The sequence below is a fragment of the Ursus americanus genome, chromosome 12 (assembly GCF_024610735.1).
Source record: "Ursus americanus isolate L20-20 chromosome 12, mUrsAme1.1.p, whole genome shotgun sequence".
NCBI classification, from domain to species: domain Eukaryota; kingdom Metazoa; phylum Chordata; class Mammalia; order Carnivora; family Ursidae; genus Ursus; species Ursus americanus.
In genome coordinates this window covers 59,514,787-59,537,439 of record NC_142138.1, presented here as the reverse complement: position 1 = coordinate 59,537,439, position 22,653 = coordinate 59,514,787, and the positions used below count along the sequence as shown (strand labels likewise).

At 45.5% G+C, this 22,653-nt stretch overlaps 1 protein-coding gene and 1 long non-coding RNA gene across 4 annotated transcripts in view; one reads left to right on the top strand and one right to left on the bottom strand.

The window, feature by feature from the left end:
- LOC148109204 (uncharacterized) overlaps positions 1-22,653 on the bottom strand; it is a 46,508-nt gene that overhangs the window by 20,919 nt on the left and 2,936 nt on the right. The gene's annotated exons all lie outside the window — the stretch shown is intronic.
- The window catches only part of ADORA3 (adenosine A3 receptor), a 29,806-nt gene continuing 23,743 nt past the window's right edge, over positions 16,591-22,653 (top strand). Inside the window, exons 1-2 of one of the 3 annotated variants that reach the window (XM_087866168.1) lie at positions 16,591-16,667; positions 18,061-18,176. The gene's annotated coding sequence lies outside the window, so the exon portion shown is untranslated. Of the gene's footprint in view, positions 16,668-16,691; positions 16,830-17,028; positions 18,177-22,653 lie in introns of those variants that run through there. The other 2 variants (XM_087866167.1, XM_045801507.2) reach the window with 2 other exon arrangements.

Sequence of the window (22,653 nt, the reverse complement as noted above, 5' to 3'; positions counted from 1 at the left end):
AAGCTTTCCCTTTGTGTTTTCTTCTAAGAGCTTTCTGGTTTTAGCCTTTATGTTCAGATCTTTGATCCATTTTGAGTCAATATTTGTGTATAGTGTAAGGTAAGGGTAACTTTGGTCTTTTATGTGTGACTATCCAGTTTTCCCAACACTTTCTGTTGAAATGACTGTCCTTTCCTCATTGAATGGTCTTCAAACTCTTGTCAAAAATCATTTACCACATATGTGGTTTATTTCTGGACACTCTATTCTGTCCCATTGATCTGTATATTTGTCTTTATGTCAGTACCATACTTTTGATTACAGTAGCTTTGTAATAGGCTTTGAAATCAGGAAGTGTGATGCCTCCAGCATTTTTCTTTTTTTTTTTTAAGATTATTTTTGCTATTTGGGTTGTAGTTCCTAGTTTTTTTGTTTTTAAAATAAAATAAGTATTAGTTTCATGATAATAAAACATTAAAAGGCAAATTTAATAAAATGTTATCTACCCAAACAGCTCCCTACATAAACAAAGCAAAACTCAACAATGGGTCCTCACTGTGCGCTGAAGAAAGTCCAAACTCCTTAGCAGGCCATTCAAGGTTCTCCACGTCCTGCCTCCTATAGATTTACCCTTCCTTGTCTCACCTCTGTCCCCACCTTCCACCTCGTGCTTCTTTTATAAATTCTGAGCTCATGCCTAACTGCTTGCATTTTTTATCCCAGCCCATCTCCCTATACCACTGGACTTTTCCTTATACTGTTCCATCTGCCAAGAACACCCTTCCTACTTTTGGGGAGTGACTCTTCCTCACTCTTCCTTTAGAAATTAGGTTATATGCCATCTTTTTCAAGAAGCTTTTCCCCACCCCCCATGCTGGCCTACAACCCTCTCTTCTGAGTTCCAGTGGTTCCAAGTCTATGTTGCTTGGTTAAGACGTTATATTATATAGGACTTGCATGTAAGTTCTTCAGGATCAGTGACCAGATCTTCTTCTTTTTTTGTTTAACTTTCAGTGGCTACACACAGTTTTTGGCACATAGATTACATTTGTTAACATTAATTCCATGGAACCGAAAGGAATTTTGTGTCTCTAAGGCACGTGCCTGTTGCTAAGGGTGGGATGTCACTGCCATTGGCAAAGGGAGGCCCAAGCGGGACAAATTCTCTTGTATTGGCCCTGGGGCTGAGGCTCATTGGGATCCAGAATATATAAAATTTTGCAGGGGAATAGAAGTATCAGATGACTTCGATATCATAGATTGGGAAAATTCTCCTGTTGCCAAATCACGAGGCAGGGCATCTATTTGAAAAAGTATATAAAGTTAAGGTCATTCCAAAGGCTACTAGGCAAAAATCCAACTCCTCTGTGATGTAATAGTCCTTTCCTGGAGGAATGCCAGAGGTCCTGGGAACCTTTTCATTCTTCAGTGCATTGAGATGGAAACATGCTTTACTCAACCGTAGCTCTTTAGTTCTTGAGATTGTTTCCCCAAATGCATTCCAGTGACTTCAGTAGTTGCAATTATTTTGTAGACAGTATGGTTCTAAACCCAAAGGAGATTCTGTGCGCTTGGCTTCCGGGACTTCAAAGATGAACCAAAAGCATTCAGGGCAAAATCCGTAGTAGTGGGGGCACTACGTGGGGACCGGATGGTGGGAGGGGCCGATTCAGCTGCCACAACAAGAGACACACGCTCCTCAGGAACTTCATGCTCATGCCCTGCTCAGAATCATTAGTCATACAGAGACATGGCATGTCCAAGCAATGAACTTGATAATGGAAAGACCACAATTCGTGTAGCCATGTGATGGGTGTGGGTGATGAACTTCCCAATGCCAATCCTCCTTCTGTATTTGGTAAACTTGAGAGCAAGGAGTCGCTGGGGTACCACATAGTTTTCTGCACAGCATCTTGTCTATAATACGTAACTGATAAATGTTTGATACAATATGTAATTCCAGAAGTACACAATGTGTTTTTCAGTGAAATGTCTGTAGTTGTCTGCATATCATAGGAAGTGCATTTTTAATAGCTGGTATCATCCTGATATGCTCAATTTTGTGATGCAACCATTCTTTAAAAAATGGTGAAAACGCCATATGAACTGACAAATAGCAAAAAGCGGTCTTTAATTTTAAATGCTTAGGTATTTAAGGAGAGGACTTAAAGGAAATGAGAAACCCCATTCTGGTAGTAAGGACATGGGGTGGGGGATCCCCTTGAATAAATGACTAGTAATTAAAATGGTCCAGCAAAAAAAGATCCCATCTATTTTGGGTGCCTGTCTGGCTCAGTGGTAGAGCATGCAACTCTTGAACTCAGGGTCGTGAGTTTGAGTCCCACCTTAGGCATAAAGTTTAAAAAAAGATCCCATCTGTTTTAATCTTGGTTACCACGGCCCCTGTGTGTTTCATGTTGCTAATTATATTGTTTTAATTTTCCTTAAAGTTTATTAATTCCCGATTAGATATGTCTTCCTTAGTCTTGGTAAAGTAGGACTGTTTCCCTCGGACACATAATCTTTGTACTCCTCAGCATTTCCAAATGAGTTCAAACTACATTCTTTCTAAGTCTTTGAAATCACATGTCAAAAAGGGAAGGTTCCCCCTAAAGGAGAACTCTCTGGTGTCCTAGGACAGCTTGTCCCAGGGACAATTTTTAAAGTGCTTCTTAGCCTTTGAGCCTCTTTGGCCTCAGTCACCCAAAAAGGGAAGGTTCCTCTTTAAGCAACAATGCTCTTATGAATTTGTTTTTTGGGTCATAAGTGCCATTGACATCCCCGCCTACATCACTGGAAGATGAGCTCTGACGTCAGATTACCGGCAGGAGCTCAGCAAGTTTTCCTTGAGCGCCTGCGGAGAGCTCAGTGCTGTGCTAGGAGCTATTCATTCAATCCGTGTTTACTGAGCCCCTACACTCTGCTAGACGTTGGAATACACAACGAAAAGGATGATTCCTGTGTTCAAACTGCTCAGAGTCCAGGCAAGGACAGAGCTAACGCACAAGGAAGCATACAGCAATTTGAGCAGTCTTGTGTTAGAGGGGAGCGCCTGGAGTAACCCGAGAGGAAACCATTACTCTGGCGTTGAGGACAAGGACCTCGATGATGATACTTGACACCATGCCTTGAAGGATGAGTGAAATTTTACCAGTTAAAGAAGAGTTAGGTGAGAACAGTGGGGAAATGAGTTTGAGTAGAGAAAGTGGTTGCAGGAAAACGTGAAAACCAAGGGGAGCAATTTGGACCTGAATTGGTGGGTAATAGGAAGAATTCAACCGTAGGACGGCATGACCGGTGAGTTGTTCAAGGAACAATTCCTCAGACAAGACATGTTGGAGACAAGAGGGGTTGGCCTGGAGGCAGCCAGTTAGTTCTGGCAGATGCCAGTTGGTTGGAAGGCAATAAAGCCTGGGGCTGAGGTGACAGCAGAAGGAACGGAGAGCAACAGGGTTTGGTGCGTGGTGGGAGACGAATAAATGTTTGTTGAGAGAGTATTTAAATGGATAACTAACAGCACTGGATGTATCGAAAGGGAGTGAACACAAAACATCACTGACTCTAAGGATTTGAACCAACATGACAAAGAAGAATGGCTTAGCATTTCATTGACAGGGATGAGGAGTATGAGAGATGAAGTGTATTCAAAGAAAAAGAAGTTAACTAGTCACTGTAAATTCCTGTAGGGTAGACTTTCGCTTCGTTCGTAGTATAGCACTTAGTATATAACAATATACTGATATATATACTGATATATATATACTGATATATATATTGGGATCCAGAATATATAAAATATATATATATATATATATATATATATATATATATATATATATATATATATATATCAGTAAGGGTTAATAGGAAGTTAATAGTGCAAGTAAGTAGGGGAAACAAGGGCATGGCTCTCAGCCTCTCTGGGGTCCTAAGATGGCTTGTCCTGGGGATAGATACTCTCGAAGTGCAGCTTGGGCCCTTAGCCCCTTTGGCCTTAGTGTCCTCATCCAAAAAGTGCAGCATGTGATTGATGGCTAGCTGACATCCTTCCAGTGTTAAAAATCAGTGACTCTGTTTTTGTTTTTTCTGATATTAGCATTCTTGCTTCTATAAAACAACTTAGAAAATGAGCCTCAACTTCTCAGGCTTTATTCCTTCCCTCTGAAGTGAGCAGACGGAACTGATGTATGAGGTACAGAGAGAATCCAAAGGACTTCCGAGCTGAAGGGCGATTTCTCAGTTTGAAGGATCCCATTGCCAAAAATGGAAGTGGTGTTTGGAGTGTTGTTTTTGCCATGTCCCCTGGACTTAAATGGAACTGAATTCTCTTGCAAAGACGGAGAGGAGAGGAGGGGGTGCCTTGGCTGGGAGCTGGCTGCTAATCTATGCACCGGAGGTCCACGTTCAAATATGCTTTCAGAAAAGCTTCAGTGCGTTTTTCTCCACCCACAATGGGGCTGTTGCGCATCCAGAAACCGGGAGAAGGCAGCTGGATTTCTAGAGCCCCATGGCCAGCATCTTTCTGATTCTTTTCTGATTCTCTTCTTTGGAGACACACCCCACAGGCCACATTGGTCTGGAGAATAAAACACGGCTCAGTCATTGTCATCAAGTCTAGAAAACAAGAAGCGCACCCTGAATGGGTGTTATCGGGCCCTCATTAGCGCTTGGCCTCCGTGACTCATTCAGCAGAATATGAAAAACGACTTGCAGTAGAACAAGGGGTATTAAACACTTAAACCTCACCTTAATAATTTGCCCTGCCTATGCCGACCATTTTAGGTGGGTAAGTTCCCGGACTGCTGGCTTTAGTTTAATTCTGTAAACTACCCCATAAAAGAATGTGTTGAATAAATGCCCATCTGATTTCAAAAGTCCAGAAGGATTTCTGTGCCTCCTGCTTATAGGATCTCGTCAGATGGTCTCTGAAATGGCTCCAGCCCTCTTTAGGGGAAAAAATGTCTAAAATGAGAAATTGTGGTTTTTTTCTGCTAAACTCTGTGTGATAGTTTTGTGTGTGTGTGTGTGTGTGTGCATGTGTGTGTGTGTGTGTGTGTGTGTGTGTGTGATTTCACTTTAAACAGATGAAATTTGAGGAATTGGCACGAGAGGAAACTAAAGTTGAGTGATGGGGTGGGTGGAGGCATTTGGATACAGTGATGGCGATGGGTGACATTTATCCAGTGTTTACTCTGTGCCAGGCACTCATAGAGGCACCTGATGAATTTACCTCATTTAGTCTTCAAAGTGAGTCTATAAAAGAGATATTATCTTTATCACCTTAAAAATGAAACACAGGGTGATTAAATCACAAAGCTGATAGGTCGTTGAGCCAAGCTCCCAAAAGTGGTACTTAGAGCCACAGACTATACTCATTTCCTGTGAGGAGGGTGTTCCCCAGACTTTCATGCCTCTCGACTTTATGTTGTGTTGTGTTCTGGGGGTGCGCGTTGTGTTGTATGTGTTGTGTTTTAGCTCTGGGTACAGTTCTTGGCTCTTCATGGTCTTTATACTCTGCTTCCCAGATATAAGATGAGCAGAAAGTAATAGAGGAGTAAACAGGCTTGGAAAGCAAGGGAAGAAGTCATGACGTCGAGTCCACACACGCGTGCATGCGCATGCAGACATGTACACACGCACGCACACGCACGCACACGCCGACCCGTTTGTTTATTTCATGCTCCCATCACTCATGCGCTCTCACAGGCTCCTTTCCTGCCAGCTTATACATAGTCCTTCCCCGAGGGATTGGCCCTTTCCAGTCCAGGTCATGGGAAGGGGCAGGAAGGGGATGACTTCCCTTCCAAGAGCCTGCCGGAAAACCATGTTTGGACAGGGTCACTTATAAGAATTGATCAATAAGAATAGCGACTGTGAAGGCCAACCCCCCGTGAGTGAACCAGTGCAATCAGCAGCGCTCGGAGCACAGAAGGAAATCAGTCCCGTCCTACAGGAGCTCAGCACTGACAAAAGCAAACGCAGGTTCTGAGTGTCGTCCCCCACCTGTGCCCACAACCCAGAACACCAAGATTAGTATCTTGGGACATGCTGTGGGATCTGCTGCTGTGTATTCTTTAGTTTCTAGTACCCCGGATTTAAAAACAACTCCAACTCTTACGACCATGCAATCAGATACTGTGTCCTTACAGTGAATGAGGTTGAATTAATATTGAAAAATATCCATGAGGGCGCCTGGGTGGCTCAGCTGGTTAAGCATCTGCATTTGGCTCAGGTTGTGATCCCAGGGTCCTGGGATCGAGGCCGCATGGGGGGGGGGATGTGTGTGTGGGGGGTGGTCCCTGCTCAGCAGGGAGTCTGCTTGTCCCTCTGCCCCTCCCCCCACTCATGCTCTTTCTGTCTCTCAAATAAGTAAATAAATAAATAACACAGCCAGCTTTAACGACCTATGCTTAAATACAAAGTCTCAATGGGGGGAAAACATGTTCTCCGTGTACAGAAATGAAATAAATAAATAAATCTTTTTTAAAAAAGAAAGAAAGATGCCGATGGTATGTTCTGCCGCTTGCAGAAGAGGACGCTCGGTATGATCCCATTTGTGTAACAAAGATAGAAATACAGGCATAACAACAATAATAACGCACAACAATAATATCTGTATAGGGCTTATTATACACCAAGCATTATTCTGCGTGCTTTCCATTTATTAACTTATTAATCTTCACAACAATCCTATAAAACAGATACTAACATTATTTCAATTTTATATGAAGCAATCAAAGAAGGAGAAGTTAAGCAACTTGCTCAAGATCACCCAAGTAAGTGGCAAAGTCAGAATTCACACCTCTGGCATCCTGGCTCCAGAGTGGCTATTATTAACCAGTATGCTGTCTATAAACGCCTTGCAAGCGTAGAACAATTCTGGACAAATACACAGCAGCCTGCTAACAATGGTTAGCCAAGAGGAGTGGAAGTGACGTTGGGATAAGGGACAGGACAGGAAAATTTGTTTTTATAATACATACCTTTGTACTCCAGGGGCACTATTCTCAAACTATCTTTTGATTTGTTTACAGTTTTAAAAATCCTTTGGCAGCTACAGACAACCACTAAATCTGGACAGATTCTGTTTCTAGGAGGAGAGAATGAGACGTGGGTTGGCTACAAGTAGAAAGGAAAGAGCAGGATAAGGAGAAGTAGTTGAAGCAAGTTAGGTACTTGGAGCTGTCAGAACCCTGGAGACAGGAAGTGTGACGGGGCTGCGGGGGTGTGGGGTGGGGAGAGGGGGAGTTAGTGCTTAGTGGGTGCAGTTTCAGTTTTACAAGATAAAAAGAGAGGGGGCGGGACTCTTAACTATAGGGAACACACTGAGGGCTGCTGGAGGGGTGGGGTTGCTGGATGGGGTGACTGGGTGATGGGCATTAAGGAGGACACGTGATATAATGAGCGCTGAGTGTTAGAGGCAACTGAGGATTCACTAAACTCTACCTCAGAAACTAATAATACACCATATGTAAGTTAATTGAATTTAAATTTAAAAAAAAATAAATAAAAGAGAGGGGTGGGGATGAATGGTGGTGATGGTCGCACAACAGTGTGTGTGCATCTAATTCCCCTGAATCGTACACTTAAAAAATTGGTTAAGATGGTAAAGTTTATGTTAAGTGTATGTTGCTACAATAAAAAAGAAATTGAAGAGGATAAAAAAAAAAGAGAGAGAAGAGGGAGAAAGAGGACGAGGAGCCAGGAGAGGCAACAAAGAAGAGAAAGGAGTTGAAATCGGTGCATAAAACTGTGCCAAGGACCTTGGCTGGGTAACACAGCCGGCTTTAACGACCTATGCTTAAATACAAAGTCTCAGTGGGGGGAAAACTTATGTTCTCCATGTACAGAAATGAAATATTTTGCACACTTTATAAATGGACCAGTAATTGTCCTTTTGGGGGATGGTTAGAGGGTCCCCGGGAGAATTCCAATCATAACAGACTTGTCTCTATCCTGAGACTGGGTATTTTGGTTTGGAGGAAAGGCTGCTGTTGTAAAGCAGAAGTGAGCTCCCGTCTCTGAAAAATGCAAATACAGAGTGACCCTCTCTTCTACGGAGCAGTATGGATAAATAGGGCCACCCACAAATACACCGGCATGGGAGAGCAGGGAGCACATTGCTGGCCGCGGGGACACCTTGCTGGCCTGCTGGTGAGGTGGCCCCATTTCAGCAGATCCCAGTAGCTCCTGTGCCAAGTCTGCTATCAGCTCACCCACCTTTGCCCTTGAACCAGAGCCAAGGTCTCTGGAGGAAGGAGTGTGCTTTCATATCCGGCCTTCCTAGCACGCACTGAGGTCAGGCAGCACTCAGCGCTGAGTGGCTCCCAGGGCTTCCTGGGGCATTGTCACTGGAAAAACTGAATCTCTGGAAAGGACAGTCTCTAAGGGACGGTCAGTCAGGGCCCACAACAATCATTGTCACCTGGGACATCTCGGACAATTTTGATTTTTGGGGAGTAGAAATGAGATTTTCTTAGTTTTTCCTAGGCTTGGATGGACTTCACTTTAGAGCTCCGCATGGTTTCATTCTGGCAAGTAAGGAGAGGTACCATCTTCCATTTTTTAAAAAAATGAGAGAGAGAATGAGCAGGGGGAGAAGCAGAGGGAGAGGGTGGGGGAGAAGCAGGTTCCCCACTGAGCGGGGAGCCTGATAAGGGGCTCAATGTGGGGCTCGATCCCAGGACTCCAAGATCATGACCTGAGCTGAAGGCAGACACTTAACCGACTGGGCCGCCCAGGGCACTCTAGGAACTATTTTCTATTCAAGTGGCTCTCCAATAAATAGGTGGCCAGAGCCATGGCGTAAGCTCAGCATACCTTGTCAGATGTAAGGTCTGAGATTCTCCTCTACCTTACCGGGTATGAAAGGCATTTGCATATGGAAGCTTTGGAAGTGACATTTCCTCAGCTACTAAATACCGTGAGGTCCTAGAACTGGGTTACTATATCCCCAAAGCTCCTCATTTACACGGAGGATAAAACTTTAGTGCTAAGAAGGATTTGCTCTAATTGTGTTCAAAGGGCTCTAGAATGAGCCAAGCTAATCCATTTCTCTCCCACCGCAAGGCCAAGGGCAGGCTCTCACTGCCTGCAGGGGAGGTAGGAGAGGACCGTTTCAGTTCTCTGCTGATGGTCCGTCCTCACCGTGAGGCCGTTCTGTGCGGTTTGTTAGGGCTGGCCTCAATTTCCCAGTGTCTCCTAGACATGATCTTAATGATTATTTATGCCCCTTGAATTCAAGTTCTCAATCTTCATACAAGTTTCTAACTCCTTTTTAAAAAGACAACTCAGGAGGGTTCTGTGAAAGAGGCGATCTTCTAAAGCTGGTTGACCTTTGCATGACTACACTCTGCAACGGATAGAACTGATTACTCATGAAAATGGGTCTTTAAAGGCAGTGTTTTTTACACTTTCTCCTCCTCACAACCCACATAAAAAAATACATTTTAGACTTTTAATTCCAACCAAGACAGAGTAGGAGGAACCAGATTTGCTTCCCCGGCTGAAACAAGTAATAAGCTGGACAAACGAGTAATGAACAGTGTTTGGACGCTCTCAGGCAATCAAGACAGTGTCTCTGAGAGAGGGAAACAAATGACGTTAACCCCACAGTCATCCAGATGACTTCTGGAAGGGTTTCTAGGTTGCAAAGCAGAGAGGAGGAAGCCAGGCAGTGCCTGGTAATTGAGGAAATGGAAATGGGAGTCTGGGGAGCCAAAGTGGCTAGAGTCTGCAGACAGAGAAAGTGCTGGACACCCCCAGAGGGTCTCCCTCTAGTCTAGCCAAGTACTGCTCAGCACATGCACGTGAGAAAATTATCTGCAGCTGGACAGAACCACACAAAGGGAGCAGAGGACAGCACCAGAAGAGTTCATGTTCCTCCCAGCCAGAGTGGAAAACTTTGTAATTGATGGGATTTGGGGTAGAGATCTCATAAAGATACTGCCTCAGTTGTAGAACAAAATTAGTCCTAGACTAAAGGCAGCTCTGGTCTCACCAAACAAAGTTTGAAGCAAGCCTGGAACGAATAAAACTATTTCTGAGTAACTTAACCATGCTCCAGAACAGAGCTCAAGAATATTTATAGGAATACAAAAATATCTAGTACTAACAAGGTGAAATTCACAAGGCTGTGCATCCAATCAAAAAATTGCCTGTCGTGTAAAGAAGCCAAACTATGACCAATAATTATAACATTTATAGAAATAAAAGGTATGACAGTAGCACAAAGGCCAGGAAGGGGAGAATGGATGTATACTGCTTTATGGTCTTATGCTGTGTGTGAAATGGTATAATATTTGCAGCTAGACTGTATTCTACAAAATAATAGTTATAGCTAATGAGTCAACAAAAGGGGATAAAATGGAATCATTAAAAATATAATTATAGGAACAGGGCAAGGATGTCCCCTCTCACTCTTCCTTTTCAACATTATACTGGAAGTCCTAGCTAATGCAATAAAACAAAAAGAAATAAAAGGTATACAGATTGGGAAGGAGGAAGTAAAACTGTCAAATTTTTTAAGATGACCTGATTTTCTATGTAGAAAATTCCAATGAATCAACAAAAAGCCCCTGGGATTAATTTGCTATTATAGCAAGTTTGCAGGATATAAGGTCAATAGACAAAGGTAAATTGTTTTTTTATATACCAGCAATAAAAAATTGGAATTTGAAATTAAAAGCACAGTATCATTTACATTAGCATTATGACATAAATATGAAATACTTGGGTATAAATCTAATTAAATACATGTGAGAGGAAAACTGCCAAACTCCGATGAAAGAAATCAAAGAAGAACTAAATACATGGAGAAATAGTCCATGTTCACATATAGGAAGACTCAATATTGTCAAGATATTAGTTCTTTCCAGCTAGAGCTATAGATTCAACATAATCACAGTCAAAACCACAGTTTTATTGTATGGATATCAACAAATGAATTCTAAAGTTTATATGGAGAGGCAAAGACCCAGAATAGCCAACACAATATTGATGGAGAAGAACAAAGTTGGAGGACTGACACTACCCAAATTATTGTAAATCTACAGTAATCAAGACAGTGCAGTATTGGCAAAGAGTAGACAAATAGATCAATGGAACAGCACAGAAAGCCCCAAAAGAGACCCACATAGATTCAGTCAACTGATCTTTAACAAAGGAGTAAAGACTGTCCAATGGAGAAAAGATAGTCTTTTCAACAAATGGAGCTGGAACAACTGGACACGCACATGCAAAAGTAAATTTAGACATAGGTTGTATACCCTTCACAAAAATTAACTTAAATAGACCATAGATCTCAATGTAAAGTGCAAAATTATAGAACAACTAGAAGATAACAAACAAGGGAATCTAGAGGACTTTGGTTATGGCAATGACTTTTTAGATAGAACATCAAAGGCACAATCCATGAAAGAAATAATTCACATGCTGGACCTCATTAAGTTGAAAATTTTCTTTTCTGCAAAGGTCACTGTCAAAAGAATGAGAAGATAAGCCACAAACTGGGAGAAAATATTTGCAAAAGACATATCTGATAAAGGACTGTTATTCAAAATATACAAGGAACTCTTAAAATGCAATGGTAGGAAAATGAAAAACCAAATTTAAAAAATGGGCAAAAGACCCCAATGTTCATAGCAGCATTGTCCACAATAGCTAAATCGTGGAAGGAGCCGAGATGCCCTTCAACAGATGACTGGATTAAGAAGTTGTGGTCCATATATACAATGGAATATTACTCAGCTATCAGAAAAAACGAATTCTCAACATTTGCTGCAACATGGACGGCACTGGAGGAGATAATGCTAAGTGAAATAAGTCAAGCAGAGAAAGACAAATATCATATGATTTCTCTCATCTATGGAACATAAGAACTAGGAAGATCGGTAGGGGAAGAAAGGGATAAAGAAAGGGGGGTAATCAGAAGGGGGAATGAAGCATGAGAGACTATGGACTATGAGAAACAAACTGAGGGCCTCAGAGGGGAGGGGGGTGGGGGAATGGGATAGACCGGTGATGGGTAGTAAGGAGGGCACACATTGCATGGTGCACTGGGTGTTATATGCAACTAATGAATCATCGAACTTTATATCGGGGATGTACTGTATGGTGACTAACATAATATAATAAAAAATCATTTAAAAAAAATAAATAAATAATGGGCAAAAGACTTGAAGAAGACGCCTCACCAAAGAAAATATGCAAATTTTCACATAAGCATATGAAAAGATGCTCCGCCTCATGTCATCAGGGAAATGCAAATTAAAACAACAATGAGATACTACTACAGACCTAGTGGAATGGCCAAAATCCCAAACAGTGACAGCACCAAATGTTGGCAAGGATACAGAGCAACAGGGGCTCTCATGCATTGCTGGTGGGAATGCAAAATGGTATAGTTACTTTGGAAGACACTTGGTAGTTCCTGACGAAACCAAATATAATCTTACCATATGATCCAGGAATCACACTCATTGGTAGTTACCCAAGTGAGTTAAAAACAACAACAACAACAATAACAACTCATATCTATACAAAAACGTGCCCATGAATTTTTATAGCAGCTTTTATCATAATTGCCAAAACTTGGAAGCAACCAAGATGACTTACAGCAGCTGAACGGATAATGAAGTGTGGCACATCCAGACTGTGGAATGTTATTCAGCACTAAAGATAAATGAACTATTAAGCCATGAAAAGACATGGAGGAACCTAAAATGTATATTACTAAGTGAAAAAAGCCAATCTGAAAAGGCTTCATACTATATTGTTCCAACGATATGACATTCTGGAAAGGGCAAAACTGAAAAAACAAAACAAAACAAAGAAACCCCCTCGGTTGCCAGAAGTCAAGGGGGAGGTGGGATTAATAGGTAGAGCATAGAGAATTTTTAGGACAGCGAAACTATGCTGTGTGATACTATAATGGTAGATACATGTCCGTACACATTTGTCAAAACCCATAGAAGGTGCAATACCAGGAGCGAACCGTAATGTAAAGTACGGACTTTGGTGATCATGATGTGTTAATAAAGGTTCTTTGATTATAACAAGTGTACCACTCTGCGCAGGTTGTTGATAGTGGTGGAGGCTGTGTATATGGGGCAGAAGATATATGGAAACATTCTGTGCTTGCTGCTCAATTTTGCTGTGAACTTAAAATTGCTCTAAGAAATAAAATGTGTTTAAAAAAAATTCTAACAGGGACACTTGGGTGGCACAGCAGTTAAGCGTCTGCCTTCGGCTCAGGGCGTGATCCTGGCGTTATGGGATCAAGCCCCACATCAGGCTCCTCCGCTGTGAGCCTGCTTCTTCCTCTCCTGCTCCCCCTGCTTGTGTTCCCTCTCTCGCTGGCTGTCTCTATCTCTGTCAAATAAATAGATAAAATCTTTTAAGAAAAAAATCTAACAAATACTCAATCCAAAAGAAGTCATAAAAAGAGGAAAAAGGAAACCCAAAACGAATGGAACAAATAAAGACTAAATAGCAAGAAAGTAGATTTCAATCCAACTATATTGGTAATTACATTAAGTGCTAATTAAAAGGCAGAGATGGTCAGATTATATAAAAAAGCAAGAATCAACTATATGTTGTTTCCAAAGAAATCCACTTTAAATATAAACACATAAATAGGTTAAAAATAACAGGATGGAAAATAATACATCATGGTACAACTAATCAAAAGAAAGCTGGAGAGGCTCTATTAATATCAAAGTCGATTTCAGAGCAAAGAATATTATTAAGGATAAAAAGGGTTATTTCATAGTGACAAAAGGGTCAATTCATCAAGAGGACACAGTAACGCTAAACATTTAGTGTTTAATAGAGTGTAATAACAGAGCTTCAGAACAAATGAAACAAAAACTGATAGAACTATAAGAGGAAACAGACAAACCTACAATTATAGTTGGAATTTTAACACCCCTCACTCAATAATTATTAGAACGAGTAGACAGAAGTCAGCAAGTATATGGAAAAACTGAATAACAACCATCAATTAACTGGGCCTGATTGTTATTCATAGAACTATCTAGGCAGCAACAGAATACATATTCTTTTCAAGTACACATAGAACATTTACCAATAAACTGTGAAATAAGTACCAATAAACTCAACAGGATTTAGATCATGCAAATTATTCTCTATGCAAATTGTTCTCTAGCCACATGGAATTAAATTAGAAAGAAATAATATAAAGATATTAGGAGAATTCCCAAATATTTAGAAATTAACACACTTCTAAATAATCCATGAGTCACAGAAGAAAACAAAAAGTGAATTAGAAAGTATTTTGAAATAAATAAGAATAAAAATATAACATCAAAATTTGTGGACACAGCTAAAGCAGTGGTTAGAGGGAAATTTATAGCACTAAACATTTCTACTAGAAAGGTCAAATCAATGGCCTCAGCTTCTATCTTAAGAAAGTAGAAAAAGAGGGGCGCCTGGGTGGCACAGCGGTTAAGCGTCTGCCTTCGGCTCAGGGCGTGATCCCGGCGTTATGGGATCGAGCCCCACATCAGGCTCCTCCGCTATGAGCCTGCTTCTTCCTCTCCCACTCCCCCTGCTTGTGTTCCCTCTCTCGCTGGCTGTCTCTATCTCTGTCAAATAAATAAATAAAATCTTTAAAAAAAAAAAAAAAAAAGAAAAAAAAAAAAAAAGAAAGTAGAAAAAGAAAATTAAACTAAACCCAAAGCTAGCATAAGAGAGAATATAGTAAAGATAACAGCAGAAATCAATGAAATAAAAAACAGAAAAATGATAGAGAAAATCAATGAAACACATGCTGGCGCATTCCCCTACTGATGGCCGTCTGGATTGTCTCCGGTTTGGGACTACTACATTTAAAAGTGCCATAAGCATTCACATTCAAGTCTTATGTGGGCAAAATGTTTTCTTGGGTAAATACCTGGTTATGGAATGACCAGTATGAGATCCTAAAATCAACAATCTCCAAACAAGTCCGGAGGAAGATGGTGGCAAAAGGCTAAGAATGGATCTCAGTCGCCAGTGCAAGAATTTGAAAGCTTAGGCCTTCTACTTTAAGACTCTATATAATTTGTCACCATATTAACAGAAGAGGAGGACCGTTGGTGATAAAGACATAGGAACTGGGGCACCTGGGTGGCTCGGGTGGTGAAGCAGCCAATGATTTCAGCTGAGGTCGTGATCTTGGGGTCGTGGGATGGAGCCCATGTCGGGCTCCACGCTCAGCATGGAGTCTGCTTAAGGCTCTCTCTCCCACTTCTTCTGCTCCTCCCCACCCCCTCTCAAATACGTAAATAAATCTTACAAAAATAAAAAAAAGACATGCGAACTTACCCAGGAGGGCTTGTCAATATAACGAAGGGACTGTTTTGGGCTCAAGACATGTATTTTTCAAACAGATTTAAAGCAATGTTTTTCAAACTACAGGTATCAACCTCCTAGCGAATTATGAAATCAACGTAGTAGTTTGTGATCAGAGTATATTTTCAATTGAATGGAATGAAATGGAATGGGCATATCAGATGACATCGCACGTAGCAAGACTCATTTTGTTTCAGGTATAGGTGTGAGTGTATGGTGGGTAGCACTCTAAAATTAATTCCCTTTGTTTTATACCTTTTTTTTTTAAAGATTTTATTTATTTATTCGACAGTGATAGAGACAGCCAGCGAGAGAGGGAACACAAGCAGGGGGAGTGGGAGAGGAAGAAGCAGGCTCCCAGCGGAGGAGCCTGATGTGGGGCTCAATCCCATGACGCCGGGATCATGCCCTGAGCCGAAGGCAGACGTTTAACTGCTGTGCCACCCAGGCGCCCCTGTTTTATACCTTTTTGAAGTATATAATTAACCTGCAGTAAACTTCACACATTTAAAGTGTGCGATTTGATGAATTTTCACGTATGTATACAGGTGTGAAACCATCACCACAATCAAGATAACAGATCCAGGGTGCCTGGCTGGCTCAGTCAGTAGAGAATCTCGGGGTCATGAGTTCGAGCCCCATGTTGGGCATAGGTATTACTTAAAGTAAATAAATAAATCCCCCCCAAAACATATTCTGTTTAAAAAAAAGATGACATAGCCCTGCTGCCCCAATTTTCCTCATACTTCTTTGTAATCCCTTCCCTCCCACCGTCTTCCTACGGACTCGTTTGGAGATTGTTGATTTTAGGATCTCATACTGAAAATTCTTCCGTGATGACTCTAGTCAGAAGGAACACTATGGGGGGCTCCCGGGGGACAGTGAGATGGCAGCCACTGACCAGACAGTTACTACTACGGTTGCCGAGGCTTCTGGATCTCACTAGCGTGGCTAGCAGCTGCTGCTAGCTATCACTTCCCTCATAAAGGAAAGCAAGCAGGCTCTGGAACTGAACCTCTTCTTTGCGATGACTTATTTAGCTCCCTGAAGAATTTGCTTTTAGTTGTTGTTGTTTTGCCTATGCATGAAGGAGGCCATATGGAAAGTGGTTCCTGTTTCCTAAGTGGTGTCATTTGCAAAGTCAGTGCATTTTACGTCCATAAAGATTTAAATAAACGAATTTGGAACCAAAAGGAAATGAAACTCAGGCAGAAGTTGGAGTTGTGATTCTGGCCCCTGCATTTTTCTAGACCGTAGCCGAAGACAAGCAACTGACAGAACGGCCTTTTTGTCCCAAGACCTCAGCCTTCCCATGGTTCCAGAAGAACCGACTGGTACGTGGATGCCCAAACCAAGATGCGTGGTCCGCTCAAGGGGCACAGGATGGTAAAGGAGAGCTTGAATTCCTAGGCTCAGCAGAGTGGCCGGGGCTCAGTTGATTTAGCTCCAAAAATCGAAGATCTGGATTCTGCTCAGAGAAGTAGGAGCCTGATGCTGTAAGTTCAGAATTCGAACATCCTTGGGGGCGGGGAGTCAGAGAATATTGATGCTGTTGCTTCTGGGCAAATAGATTTCGGTGTCAAGTTCACACCTTCCTTATTTAGAACCAGGAGAGAGCGTGATACCGTGACAAATACTTGGTCTTGGTAGCAGGCAGACGTTGGTTCAGATCGTGTCTCTGCTGCCTGCCAGCCTTGTGACCTTGAGAAAATCGTTTAACCTGTCTGAACTTCAGATTTCTCGTTTAGAGCATGAGTGCTCAACCAGGAGGGATTTCGCTCCCTTCCCCCCACCCCTCCCTGGGAACATCTGGTGGTAACTGGAGACATTTATGATCGTCACGACTTGGGGGTGAGTGGTGCTCCTGGCATTTAGTGGGACAGGCCGAGGATGCTTCTAAAAATTCTACAATACACAGATAGTGCCCCCACAGCACAGAATTATCTGGTCCAACATGTCAATAGAGCTGAGGTTGAGAAATCTTCGCTTAGAGGTAATGTATGCAAAATGGCTCTACCATTTACTACCTGTATAACCTTGGGCAAGTCACTTAACCACAGTCTATAAAATGGGGGTAATAATGATACCTGCCTCACGGAGGACAGGTCTGCCCAGCATAGCAACTGCTCGCCCAATATTTGCTGTTGTTCCGAGGGGAATAAATATGGAGCCAGTGCCGACAGGAGCCCTGATTGAATAAGAAACTGAATTTTTGGATAGGAAGTATGAAGGGGAGCGCAAACCAGACATAAATGGGTAATTGACACAGCAGTAGAAAGTTCATCAAGCCGCTAAGCACCCACTGCTGCTGGGCAGGGTGCCAGATGTTTATAAATACCACCTCATTGAATCCCCTTGACAACTCTTTGAAATGGCTTCTATTAACCTATTTCGGCCTTCTTTTACAGGCATGGAAACAGGTTCTAAGCAATTAAAATAGCTTGCCCAGACGCTCATAGCCTTCGGGGTAAAGCTGGAGTTTTGAATCTAGGTAGGACTCCAGCCTGTGTTTTTTGTGGGCTGAAATTCAGAAACGCTCAACGGAGGGCCTGTTCCGGGATATAAAACATTCAACCAGTTGGGGTTCTCTCTGTTTAGGAAAGGAAGAAAAATGGAAAGCCCAGCTTCTGTGTCTGGCACTGGCTGGGACAGGTGGCCCAGGGTATGTAGGGACGGGGAAAGGGGTGCGGGACACAAGTGACAGGAGCCGTCCTTGCTTTCCTCCAGGGATAACTGCGGCATCCAGAAAGCCACCTTGCATTGCCATAGCGGGAGGAAGCTGTTCGTGGGGAACATTCTTGGTAACGGCTTAGGTCCGGCGCCTAAGAGAGGCGATGTGAATGGTAAGGTTACTCAGTGTTGGTACTTTCTGCCACGAGGAGATATTTTCTAGAGGATTCCTGGGATGCCTGTCCCCTCACTAAATGTTTCATGAGGCTAGTGCTGTGGGCGTGTGTGTGCAGCGAGAGGAGACTGCAGTAGCCTGGGACTGAGGAGCCAGCAGAACCAGGAGAAGGGTCCTGGGAGAAGCTATGCCCCTTCCTCTAAACAAACAGCTCTGTTTACACGGAGGTGGAAATAGTGCCTAAAAACAGCCGCGAGGCCTGAGTCTACCCCCAGCCCGGCAGGGTGAAGCCATGGCACACACTGAAGCTCCGGGCCGAGGCTGTGACGTAGGCGTTGTTTCGTGGATCTCCGGCTTTGCTGGGGGGCCCCTTCACTCCGTCTGGGGCTGGAAGGCATCGCACCTGCTTGCGCCCAGAAAGCCATCGGGGCAGACCTGCCCAGCCACTCTCTGAACTCGGCCCCACTCACCCAGCGGAAGCACGGGCCACAAGGCCTCAGCAGCACACTACGGCCTGTGTGTCCTGCGGGGGGCTGTGTTCTCTCCCCCGGGGCAGAAACGCTCTCCCAAGTTCACTAACCTGGTTGTTTAAATATAGGAGAGGAAACAGATGCTGGCTGGCCGGAAGTCTCTGCGAAGACCGGGTTTTGGCCGTGGCTTGCTCAGGCTGATAAGCACATGGGGTGTGCTCCCAGATGGGCCTCTGCCAATTCGCTTTTCGGGCCTTTCTGAGGTTGCCCTGAGCCACCACCATCAGAACCTGGCTCCTCCCCAAGCCCCTCCTCCTGGCTGACACGGAGGAGGGCTATTTTTAAACTGATCTTTTGACTTCCTTTTGGCCTTCCCCCTTGCTCTCCTCTCTCAGAGGCCCTGAGAGCAGCTTCCCGCCCAGGCCCACTGGAACCCCGGGGATGGTGATGCGTGCAGGGTCCTGGGTGGTGAGGGCCGGCTGTGCAGGGCAGGGACACGCCCCCCCCCCCCACTGGGCAGGGTGTTTAGTGGGGAGGAGGGGTGCCAGGGCAAGCAGGCAGGACTATCACAGGACTCCTGGCTTCAGGCCCAAGTACTAGGGCAGGGGGCGCACTCAGAGCAGTCACCCAGCAGGAGTCACGTGAAACCTGCCGTTCCAGGACCCTACGTGCCAGGGGCACGTAGATGGGGACAAATGCCCTGAGCCTGGACATCACCCTGCTCACCCCTCTGGGGGCTGACCCTTCCTGGGCTGGGCTGGGCTGTGCTGACCCGAGCAGCGCACCTTTGCCGTCTGCGGGGAGCACCCCTCCGGTGCCCCTCGGCTCCCGGAGTTCCGGAGGAGCGCAGCTGGCCAGCTGTGCTGCCAGCATCCTCAGAGTGTGTTGCGGATGAATCATACTGACGGTCCCAGACCCGGCACCCCCGGCACCCCCGCAGTAGAGGAGGGGAGCACTGCTGCTGGCACGGGGACTTCCAGGGGCCGCGTGAGAGACACATCCCGCCACAGAGGCCCCCGAGCTCCGTGGCTGCTGCCCCTGGCTTCCTGCACATCCCAGACCCACAGCCGGGCAGCTCAGGGGCAGCCACGGAGCCCGGCAGCAGTGGCCCTGAGAATGGGCCCACTGCGTGGGGGGCAAGCCGCCGTTCCTCCCAGGGAACCCCTGCCTTCTCTGCTGGGAGTGCTGGGAGAAGGCTGACAGCACCCACTGCTCCCACCAGGCAACACACAGCCCCTGCCCTCTCCCCACTCTGGGGCCCTGCAGCCAGGACCTGAAAACACCTCTCGGCTAGTGACTCCTTCCTTCTTCAAAGAAGCAGGGCTGAGGATAGGCATTTCCTCTCTCAGACACAGGGAACCCAGGCTCAGTCCTCATGGGCGGGGGACACACACACACACACACACACACACACACACACTCCTGATTCTGCAGCCCCTGTGAAAGCAGGTGGGATGGGAAGAGCCAGGCTACATCCCACGGGCCAGTCTCCACGCGATGCTCGGAAAGGCCTTTCCAGGTTAGAGTCTGGGTCAAGAACTAGGCCTTCACTCTGGAGATTCCCTCTTTAGGGGACGCGCGGACCCAGGGGACATCTCTGTGTCGAATTCAGAATTCTAGACGCTCAACCTCTGTCGGTCGTCTGTGGAGAGTGGCACCCCACCCCCCAGGGTTGCCGGGGGACTGTGTGTATGAGTGTGTGTGTGTGCCCACCCACACTGCACACACACGCAGTGAGTGGTGGTGGTGCCAGGCACTAGAGTATTTTTTTTATTTTTTATTTTTTTAAGATGTATTTATTTATTTGAGAGAGAGAGAGTGCACGCGTGTGTGCATGAGAGTGGGGGGAGGGGCAGAGGGAGAGAGAATCTCAAGCAGACTCCCCACTGAGCTTGTGGCCTGACACGGGGCTCGATCTCATGACCCTGAGATCACGACCTGAGCCCAAACCAAGAGCCGGACACTCAACACACTGAGCCTCCCAGGTGCCCCCCTGTGCCAGATACAAGTTTAGACTTTGCTTCTCACTCACTCTCTCTATTCCTTCTGAGGGCCTTTGCTGTCACCTGTGAAATGGGGAGTTGGGTCCATCATTTTCTAAGATCCACTTCCACCTGCACATAGAATTCCACGTGTAAAATGGTATCTAGGAAAGGGCACGCCCATGCTCTATTCATTTCGTCACAACACAGCAGCGTTAATCTCCCTCAAGGAAAAGCCAGGAGGAGCTGGGAGGTTGGCAGCAGTCCTCGGGCCTGACCCCAGGGCCCGGCTGCCTGTTTGCCCTGCTCAGATGCGGCTGTACCCTCTGCCCTCCTCCCTGAAATTCGAGCATCTTCCTCCCACGGCCTCTCCAGCTGCCTCTCCGCGACCCCACCCCAGCCCGTGGCGGCCCTTGCCTCCCTGCAGATGTTTCCAGTTTCTAGATTGCACGGAGTTCACGTTGGTCATTTGTTCCATTCGCTCAGAAACAACAGCCAGCATTATTGGCAGGAAACGGGGAGGGTGCCAAGCGCAGGATAACACAAAAAGCCCTAGTCATGGGCACTGGGTGGGGTGGGGGCTGGGGGAGGGAAGGAGCGCAGGCTGGATTGTCTCGCAGTGACCTAGAGTTCTGTTGTCCCGGCTGAAGTCATGGTCACTGAAGCAAGGTCCAGCCTTCCTCTGGGAAGGGCCAGAGCGGGCCAGTTGACTCATCTTGGACGGACAAGGACAGAATGAGATGCTATCTTGGAGGCTGGGAGCGGCTGCAGGCTGGCTCGCCGGCCTGGCCCTGAGGCTGAACCTCGACCAAGAACAAATTCTATTTCTTTGTTCCTTCGAAATCAGGAAAGATTACAGGGTTCATGAAAGATTAGATGATGTTTGGCGTTTAAGGTCGAGCGCAAATACAAATAAATGTAATCCAAATTAAATTATGGGCCTCCCGTGGCCCCGGATGTTTGCCACGCCGCTGTTTTGGCAGGAGTCAGCTGTGTATTCAGCAACCTTCACGCCGGGCGCAGGAGGGGGCCCCTTCATAGTGGGTGAGTAGTGAGCTGCCAGGCCCTCCAGAATGAATGGCATGCGAGACATGGACACTGTGCTTATTGCCCACGGCAATCTGACTCTTGAGACCCGCCCTGGAAGAGCTTCACCAGCAGGAGGCTGGGGGCCCAAGGGGCTTTTAGGGGCTAGTGAGCGGGCAGGCCGCCCTTCCCCAGCCCCAGCGGAGTCATGGGTGGCACTGTCGATGAGCCCACCAAGCAGGCCTGTGGATGCTTTCCTGGGCAAGCAGGTGCCACCCCCCAATGTAGACAAACCACTCCAAATGGGACCAAGAAGGCACTTCCTGGCAAGCGTGAAGAAGGGAAAGGGAGGTGTTATCGCCTCCTGAAGTCTCCTTTGGATACTTCCCATTTCTGAAGCCAGGAGCACGTCGGGGGCCCCGACGTCTCTCAGTGAGAGACTGAGAGGCAGCACTGGAGAAAACAGGATCTGGGGGGCACGTCTTTAATGAATTCCCAGCAAGCCTGTATCTCACCATTTGGGGAGGGGTGCAAGGTGTGGAATGATTTTCCTTTAATTCAGTATGTTTGAGGCACCTCCTGAGTGGATCCCCGGGCCTGGAGCTGGAGGGACACTGGTGATGAAGCATGGAACCCCCCACCCCGTCCCGGGCACTGACACCTGCTGGGCTTCCCTCAGGTATCTTCGTCATCGAGCAAAGGGGCAATGAAGACACGGAGAACAAACAATTTGTCCAACATCTTCCACGTAGAAACAATTTAAAACAAGAAAGACAGGTTTGTTTAGAAGCCCATGGCTGGACCTGAGAATGACTTTTCCCCCTGGAGCCCATGGGTCAGAGCGCAGGGGAAAGGGCCTCCCCCTGCACGAAGAGGCGTCCGGCTGTGGCTGAACCCACTATCACCCATGAGCGAGGACTGACGGACAGGCTGCCAGGGGCCAGGCGCAGCAATGAAAGAAGGAAAGACCAACCGTGGGCGTGGTTTGAGGGGGTCC